Below are 10,216 nucleotides of genomic sequence, written 5' to 3'. Positions count from 1 at the left end.
TGGACTGCTGGAAGCCTCTCGGAGTTGGAATAAACGTTTTGATAGTGTGATCAAAGCATATGGTTTTATACAGACTTTTGGAGAAGCCTGTATTTACAAGAAAGTGAGTGGGAGCTTTGTAGCATTTCTAATATTATATGTGGATGACATATTGTTGATTGGAAATGATATAGAATTTCTGGATAGCATAGCAAACATGCCCGTGCGTTGCAACGGGAGACAAAAAAAGTTACACGCCAGCCAAATAAGTATGACTCAATACCCCAAATTATGAGCGTCCTCTATTTTCACACAGTGGCTCACCATGTTTCCACTTATCTTTCTTCCCACCCTCATTGATGATGTACGCGATGTCCATGTGATCGCAATGCATTCGACGTGGTAAATCCCAAGGCAATGAGCTTGCCAATGCATAGCACACTTGTCATTGTGCCGCGCAAGAGAATGTTTAAAACTTTAAAAACAAATTTCATGGACCACAAACTACTCCTAGCGCCTAGACATAAAAAGATTTTCCAAAAACTACCCAAATCCTAGACATGAAAGACTTTTGAATCGACGAACATTTTTTCTAATCGACAAACATTTGTTTTAAAATTTTGGGCATTTTTTAAATGCATGAACATTTGTTTTGTTGAGACGAACATTTTTTGAAATGCATGAATAGTTTTTGAATTCATGAACATTTGTTTTGTTCAGACGAACATTTTTTGAAATGCATGCATAGTTTTTGAATTCATGAATAGTTTTTGAGTTACCAAACCTTTTTTGTATGAATGAACTTTTTTTATAATTGGGGAACAAATTTTAAAAAATTGTGATTTTTTTATAATTTGCGAAAAGTTTTGTAAATCACCAAAAAAATAAAACTGCGGAAAATTTATGATTTCTCGCACATTTTTTGAATTCATAAACATTCTATGATTTGTCGAATATTTTTCCCATGAACGCGTATGTGGGAGGAAAGAGGTGCGTGAGAAAAAGTTGGAGGAAAATAGGACAACCCTAGGGATCGAACCCTCGTCTGCACAATGGAGCAGAGACGCTTCGACCACTGAACTGCTAGTGCGTGTGTGATATATGTGGGGTATTTTTCTTATTAAAGAAGTGTGCACGACGATGACTTTGAAAGAAAAAACGAATCATTTTCTTGACTTATGGGTGGCATAGCGGGAAATTTATAGCAACTTTGAGGGTATTGACGGACGACCAGAAACCCTATTTGCTTTATTATTAGGTAGAGATAAAAGGATACTGGAATAAGAGTTTTTCTATGATAGACTTCGGTGAAGCTGCTTACATATTGGGCATCAAGATCTATAGAGATAGATCGAGACGCATAATTGGACTTTCACAAAGCACATACCTTGATAAGATTTTGAAGAAGTTCAAAATGGATCAGTCAAAGAAAGGGTTCTTGCCTGTGTTACAAGGTGTGAAGTTGAGTGAGACTCAATGCCCGACCATTGCAGAAGATAGAGAGAAAATGAAAGTCATTCCCTATGCCTCAGCCATAGGTTCTATCATGTATGCAATGCTGTATACCAGACCTGATGTGTGCCTTGCTATAAGTATAGTAGGGAGGTATCAAAGTAATCCAGGAGTGGATCACTCGACTGCGGTCAAGAACGTCCTTAAATACCTGAAAAGGACTATGGATATGTTTCTCGTTTATGGAGGTGACAAAGAGCTCGTTGTAAATGGTTACGTCGTTGTAAATGATTTCGGCATATAAACCAATGAACGAAGTACCGAACCGAACTAACCATGACCGAACCCGAAGTCACCGAAACCGAATTCTTCAGCCATAAAATCGGTCAGCTAATCTGAAAAACCGAACTCTCTTCGGTCAATTCGGGTGTACGTATCGAGTAACCGAATACACCGAAGTACCGAAGAAATTGATGGACTCGAGAGAAACCTACGTAGTCACAGGCCCATAGCCCGTAGCCCACAACCCAACTACTCGGCCTCGAGAGCCATAAATCCTTCTCCCAATCCCTGTCGCATCCGCATCCGCACCGGCACCTCGACTGCATCCCTAGCCGCCGCCCGCTACTCTCTTGACCGCCGCAACAACTAACCATATCCATCTCTCTCTCACTCCTCACCTGCTGCCGCTGCCGCCGGTGGCGATGGAGACCTTCCTGCGGCTGCGCGGCGCCGACTCCACCTCCGGCCAGCAGCTCGGCCTCCGCATCCACGCCAAGCAGAAGGTGCCCCTCGCCTACAACGCACTCCTACAGCTCGCAATCTTGCCACCCCATGTCTTCTACTTCTACTGATCCCCATGGCCGGCGGCGCGGTCCACTTCCACCTCTCAGCCCCGACCCTCCTATCCATCCGACGGCAGTGCTCCTTTTCGTGGAGATGGAAGATGACCGGCCAGGCAGCGGCTGTCTCTTCTGCTCAAGCCCGATGCACAGATCCGTGTTGGAAATGTTGGTATGTGATGGAATAAAGAAGGGAGTGGGTAGGCGCATGGATCTGGGGCTCTAATTGTCAACAGCGGGGGTGGAGAGGGATGAGGTGATGGATGAATTACAGCTTGTAATTAGCGTGTATTTTTGCTATAATTGATCTTGATCGATATAGCATGGATGTCTGAATCTCTGTTGCATGCTTGGTTTTCCTTTTGTCACTTACCCTCAAGACTGTGATTATGTTTTTATTTTGAGACCGAAGTTGGTCTTGCAGAACATTGGTGTTGTTCGGTCTTGACCGAGACCCGAACCGAAGTGTACGTGCACCGTTTTGTCGGTTAGTGCTTATTTAGGAAACTGATTGGTCAACAAAATCTAATAACCGATTTTTGTGGAAACCCGAAGCACCGAACCGATCGGTTGGGGGGAACCGAACGCCCAGGCCTAACTCTAAGTCACAAACCGGATACGTATTTATATTGAATGGTGGAGCTGTCAGTTGGTGCAGTTCCAAACAGAGCGTCGTGGCGGGATCTACGTGTGAAGCTGAGTACACAGCTGCTTCGGAAGCAGCGAATGAAGGAGTCTGGATGAAGGAGTTCATATCCGATCTAGGTGTCATACCTAGTGCATCGGGTCCAATGAAAATCTTTTGTGACAATACTAGTGCAATTGCCTTGGCAAAGGAATCCAGAATTCACAAGAAAATCAAGCACATCAAGAGACGCTTCAATTCCATCCGTCATCAAGTGTCGGAAGGGGACATAGAGATTTGCAAGATACATATGGATCTGAATGTTGCAGACCCGTTGACTAAGCCTCTCTCATGAGCAGAACCTTATCAACACCAAGACTCCATGGGTGTTAGAATCATTACTGTGTAATCTAGATTACTGACTCTAGTGCAAATGGGAGACTGAAGGAAATGTGCCCTAGAGACAATAACAAAGTAGTTATTTACATTTCCTTATATCATGATAAATGTTTATTATTCATGCTAGAATTGTATTAACCGGAAACTTAGTACATGTGTGAATACATAGACAAATAGAGTGTCCCTAGTATGCCTCTACTTGACTAGCTTGTTTATCAAAGATGGTTATGTTTCCTAGCCATAGACATGTGTTGTCATTTGATGAACGGGATCACATCATTAGAGAATGATGTGATGGACAAGACCCATCCGTTAGCTTAGCACTATGATCGTTTAGTTTGTTGCTATTGCTTTCATCATGACTTATACATGTTCCTCTGACTATGAGATTATGCAACTCCCAAATACTGCAGGAACACTTAGTGTGCTATCAAACGTCACAACGTAACTGGGTGATTATAAAGATGCTCTACAGGTGTCTCCGATAGTGTTCGTTGAGTTGGCATAGATCGAGATTAGGATTTGTCACTCCGATTGTCAGAGAGATATCTCTGGGCCCTCTTGGTAATGCACATCACTATAAGCCTTGCAAGCAATGTGACTAATGAGTTAGTTGCGGGATGATGCATTACGGAATGAGTAAAGAGACTTGTCGGTAACGAGATTGAACTAGGTATGGTGATACCGACGATCGAATCTCGGGCAAGTAACATACCGATGACAAAGGGAACAATGTATGTTGTTATGCGGTTTGACCGATAAAGATCTTCGTAGAATATGTAGGAGCCAATATGAGCATCCAGGTTCCGCTATTGGTAATTGACCGAAGATGTGTCTCGGTCATGTCTACATAGTTCTCGAACCCGTAGGGTCCGCACGCTTAACGTTCGATGACGATTCGTATTATGAGTTTATGTGATTTGATGTACCGAAGGTTGTTCGGAGTCCCGGATGTGATCACGGACATGACGAGAAGTCTCAAAATGGTCGAGACATAAAGATTGATATATTGGACCATGTTATTCGGACACCGGAAGTGTTCCGGATAAAACCGGAGTGCCGGAGGGTTACCGGAACACCCCCCCGGAAGTTATGGGCCTTAGTGGGCTTTAGGGGAGAGAGAGGGCCGCAGCCAAGAGGTGGCACCCCCCCCCCCCAAGGGGAGTCCAAATAGGACTAGCGGAGGGGGCGCGGCCCCTCTTTCCCTCTCCCTCTCCCTCTCCTTCCTTCTTCTCCTAGTTGGACTAGGAAAGGGAGGAACCTATACCTACTTGGAGTAGGATCCCCCCCCTTGGGCGCGCCCCTTGTGGCCGGTCGGCCTCCTCCTCACCTCCTTTATATACGGGGGAGGGGGCACCCCATAGACATCCAAGATTTGTCTTAGCCGTGTGCGGTGCCCCCCTCCACAGTTACACACCTCGGTCATATCATCGTAGTGCTTAGGCGAAGCCCTGCGCCGGTAACTTCATCATCATCGTCGCCATGCCATCGTGCTGACGGAACTCTCCCTCGGCCTCAGCTGGATCTAGAGTTAGAGGGACGTCACGGAGCTGAACGTGTGCAGATCGCGGAGGTGCCGTACGTTCGGTACTTGGATCGGTTGAATCGCGAAGACGTTCGACTACATCAAGTGCGTTACTAAACGCTTCCGCTTTCGTTCTATGAGGGTACGTGGACACACTCTCCCTGCTCGTTGATATGCTTCTCCTAGATAGATCTTGCGTGATCGTAGGAAATTTTTGAAATACTACGTTCCCCAATAATGACAACACCAAATAATACACATCAATCAACTATAATGTCACCTAGATACCCCAATGTCACCACGAGTATTCGCGAGTGAGACATGCATCAAGTGATCCCAAATCCAAGAACATTCAATCCGACATAACGAAACCTCAACGAGCAAAACTCAATTCACCACAAAAGAGATAGAGGGGAAGAACATCATGTGATCCGATTATATTATTGATAAAGATCATGATACATTAAGATCGTGCCAAATCAGGAACATGAGAGAGAGAGAGAGAGAGAGCTCAAACACATAGCTACTGGTACAAACCCTCAGCCTTGAGTATGAACTAGTCACGCATCACCATGGAGGCAGTAAGGATGATGAAGATGGCTTCCGTGATGGCTTACCCCTCCGACGGGGCGCCGAAAAAGGCCTCCAGATGAGATCGCTTCGGATTAGAGGCTGCGGTGGCGAAGTAAAAGATCGGGGTTTCTTTCTGAGGGTTTCTCAATTTATAGGATTTTCAGCGTTGGAATCACCCCAAAAGGAGTTACAAGGGACCCACAAGCTCAGATGGCACTCCCGACCCCCCACCCCCAGGGCGTGCCATGTGAACTTGTGGGCACCTCGTGGGTCTTCTGGTCCTTGCATGAAGCTTCGGGGGTCTCTTATGTTCCAAAAAAATCACTGTAAAATTTATCGCGTTTGGACTTCGTTTAGTATGGATTATCTATGAAACAAAGAAGATGCAAAAAACAGAACTGTCGCTGGGCACTAGATTAACATGTTAGTCCATAAAAATCATATAAAAGTGCACCAAATCCATGTAGAACTCATGTATATAGCATGAATACTTCATAAATTATAGATACGTTGGAGACGTATCAGTCTCCCATATTCTACTCTTCCTCGCCGGATGCCGCACCTCCATTGCATGGGTCTTGAACCCCGCCGCCGCTCATGGAGATGGCGTATGGAGGATGTGGTCGCTGATGTGGAACACCAAGGATGTGAACAACGAGCGCTGCCGTAGGATAGGTTTAGGGCCCAGCCGCTCTTTTTGATGAAAAATGTCCAAATTGTAATGAAGGTGCTCCGGTTTATATGAAAATCCTTCGTGTTTGCATGAATTTGTCTGGTTAGTTGAAACAGTGTTTGAAATGTATGCGGGCAGCGTTGGATGGCGCCTCCCGCATCTGTGTCCGCGAACTACCCCCCCCCCCCCCAGTCCACGGACGGATACGGGAGCAAATTGGTGGGTCAACGCTGGAGATGTCGTTAGCAGTTTACAAGTATGCTTGAAATTTAACTATTATTCGGTGGTTTAATTCGTTATGTGATTGAAATTTCCCAGGAGTCAAAAAGTAAATTAATATTTACATGGATAGGCTCATAGTTAGTTAGATTACCAAAGTCGCTCTCTTCTTTTTTACTATATAAAAGTTGGGTTTCATGAAAATACAAAGGTGAACATGGTTCCACGCACACTAACGTGAATTGTAAATTCTAAGAAAATACTATAAAACTCAAAAGATTCTGACATGAATTTTAAATTCAAAGAAAATACTATAAAACTCAAAAGATTCTGAAATTTTGGGTATCAAACTTGGTTAACCATTCTACTCAGGTGTGAAGTTTTGTGAGTATTGACACCTGTGGTATTTTTAGCAAAGAAAATACAAATAGAACCTTACAATTCTTCTTCAACATTCACAAGTGTGTGTGTGTGTGTGTGTGTGTGTGTGTGTGTGTGTGTGTGTGTGTGTGTGTGTGTGTGTGTGTGTGTGTGTGGTGAAGGGACAAAGGTTATGATTAGGGTGAGGGGTTCAACGACGTCGAACAAGAACCACAGCCCTCCCCTCACTATGAAGTTAGTTGGATGGTCAACGGTGGCCGAGAGGGAGGGAGTAGACAACGGTAAAAGGGAGGATCAACATGTGCAAACGCGCAAATATGAGAGGGCGGTTTGAGAGCAAGGGGTAGTTTCCGCAATAGCCCAAAGTAGAATGAGCACAATGGCATTGTAACAAAGAAGACGGGATCACGGATATGAGGAGTTGAAGAAATGAGAGGGATTTGTGCCTATGGATTTTGATCCGACGGTATGCAAAGGGTTAACATCTTATCATCCTTGTCTCCAGTCACAAGGTTGTCAAAATCAAATTAGACAGGGGGTGGACCATTTTTCCTTGATAAAAATACTATATTAGCACCAAGCTATCTAAACAATATAAGGATAGCATACTAGATGAGGGTTCATTAGCACGATCCTGCCGTGGATAGCATAGGAGATGAGCATCATGTGGAGACACCACCCCATTTTTGGACACCACCACCATGCGCTACAAGAAGCCACAGCGCTACCTTCTCCTGCGTGACCGGGAGGGGAGGGAGCTGTCGAGGAGGGAAGGGAGGTACAACCCAAGTCACTGAGGAGGAAAGATGCCAAGACCGGTCAACAAAATTTGAATGGTCTTAATTACCGCCTTTTAGTTAATACTCCGTCAATCCGAAAATACTTGTCGAAGAAATGGATATACGGATTATTTCTCGGAGAAATGGATGAGGGAGTATTTATTTTCAAAATATATCCACTGATAACATACTGTATATCATAAAAACTTTTGAACTTTTGCCAAACGGTACCCCCATTTGCAGTTTCTTATGCATCGTGCGAAACAAAACTATGAGATGGCTCAAAAAAGGTGAAATTTCCAAAGCATGGACATGCTCACACATCACGGTTAGGTGGGAACATATTTTACTCGGGATCCCATGGACGTCATCGTGCCAAACATGGAACCAACGGAGTTTAAGTTGTCGTCCGGTCTGCATGTGATTCTCATGCATGTACACCACAAGACTACATGATATACACAATTTTTTAGCTCTAGCAAGATACGTAAAATACTCACATCATTTGTTGATCGAATCAAGTAGCATACGCCGCGTCTTAGCTAACTCTAGACTTTGGCAGCCTCACCTTGAGCTGTCATGGAGTGCCCCACTCTACACAATAGGACTAGGACGATGGTTGAACGATGAACATCATCGGTAAACACGATGCCTTGATAGGATGGTTGGGTAGAGTTGTATTTTTCCAGTTTCTTCCGTCGAGCTATGTCATTTCTCTCATTGCATCACACAAGTAAAATAGACTAGTTTGATTACGTATGCCAGTACTATTTTCCTTTCCCTCACGCGTAGGTACCAGGGCAAAGTTCTTCTCCCCTTCGACCTCCATCGGCCAATCCATGGATTCTCCTTCCTTCTACCTGCCGCTTCTGTGCCGGGTGGCGGCGAGGGGAATTCTGGTGCCTTGCATCCAGCTAGTAGTTTAGTTCAGAATTTTTTTAGTAATCGCAGGGGCACGCTTCATCTTTGAGTGGGACTTTGAGGCTTCGATCCTCCTCTAATTCGTCCGCCACAACGGAATCGACGAAGCTCCAACGTAGATTTCTGGCGTGTCCTTGGAGCGACGAGGTTAGGTTTTTCCGCGGTACGTGCACGAGCAAGATCTGGTATCACACACTTCATACCGAAGGGTTTTAATGACCATTCAACGGCTCCAGGACATTGGTCCTTATGGGCACGTCCACGAAGACTTCTCGCCTGAGAGCAAATCAGGCTGGTCGGCTCCGATATGGGAGCGGCGACAAGGATGCATCCACGGCTCATTCTGACGGCGACATTGCTCATCCGATGGTACGGGATCCTTGATGTAATTCTTACTTTGAGGAGTAGGGTATTTTGAAGACCGAGCTCCTTGGAGCCCGTTATTTAAAAAAAATCAAAATTCATAAATTTTAGTTTAAAAAATCTGAAAAAATACACGTGTATACAAGGATGTAAAGTGTATGTGTAAATTTTTTTAGGATGAAGTACCTTGAATTGCGAGCTGCACAAAAAAAACAAAATCATGGACTTTAAAGATGAACAGTACATATACTAAGAAGCCTCAGAGTTGTCTTTTTTGTGTAGCTTCCATTTTAATGTACTTCGTTATGAAAATTTACACACTTGTACATTATGTATCTAGGTATATGTGTATTTGTTTTCAGAAATTTTTGAAACAAAAAATTGTAAATTTGTAGTTTTTAAATAAAGGCCTCCATTTTTTTTAGAAAAGGAGGATGACCCCCGGCCTCTGCATCTGGGCGATGCATACGACCACTTTATTAATTATTTTCACAAGACCTTACAAAGTCATACAATAGTAAGACTAAAGCCGCCGTCTAAGCAACAAATGTCGCTACACCTATCCAGTTGATGAAGGGGCGCAGATAGCCTGGGCCTAATACCAAACAGACATCGCAGTCAAGCCTAACATCTAAGACCTGAGACCCCAACCTAGCCACTTGCCGGGTCTGGGGCACACACTGGTCCGGCGTGCTCTCAGAGGCCGCCGTCGCTAACTGCCACCGCTCCATCTTCAGAACTGTATTGATGCATCAACCTTTTGCTCGGTCTAGCTATCGTCGACGCCACCACGGCGCCCAACGGCACCTCCTCCCTGCGCGTAAACAGCTGAGCACGTCGCGGTCGCCAGTGATACACCTCAGCGCCATGCTGCCAAGTACCACCAGCCGACACAGCTTGAAGTTCTTGGAAGATCTGTCATGCGTAGCACCTGCCGACCAGGCATGACAAAGCGTAGCACCTGTCGGTCAGGCATGACTTGACGTCTCCACCGAAGCTCCGTGCAGCTCGGTCCTTCATGGAGCTCGGTCTTCGTTTGGCATTTCCGATGTTTGAGGTGCTTTGTACTTTCAGTTTTTTTTTCATAATAGATCCGTGACTGTTCTAACAAAAACACCAGTAGAATAACAAAACGAAAGTATACGCGGAAAACACAGCAAATCGAGCTTCCACATGGAGTTCCCCTGCACAAAATTGTTTCCACATGGGATTATATGCCGAAAATCGTTGGAAACCTGGCCAGAACATGCATGGGATCGGAATGGATCGACGAGGCCCGAGGGAATCTCGTGGTGCCCTACCACGTGTCCACGCCCACATGGACCAGACCCTGCGTTGTCCTACCACACTTGCATGTCTCCCGGTGAGCACACCACACGGTTGGCCACATGGTTGCTCCTAACGTGCTGCGGCGTCCGGTTCCGGGATCGATCGGGGGCTGCAAGCAAATTTGCCGCGGCGTCTGGGTTTGGGGGGCAAAACGGT

The sequence above is a fragment of the Aegilops tauschii genome, chromosome 6 (assembly GCF_002575655.3).
Source record: "Aegilops tauschii subsp. strangulata cultivar AL8/78 chromosome 6, Aet v6.0, whole genome shotgun sequence".
Taxonomy (NCBI): domain Eukaryota; kingdom Viridiplantae; phylum Streptophyta; class Magnoliopsida; order Poales; family Poaceae; genus Aegilops; species Aegilops tauschii.
This window is presented reverse-complemented; position numbering follows the sequence as displayed.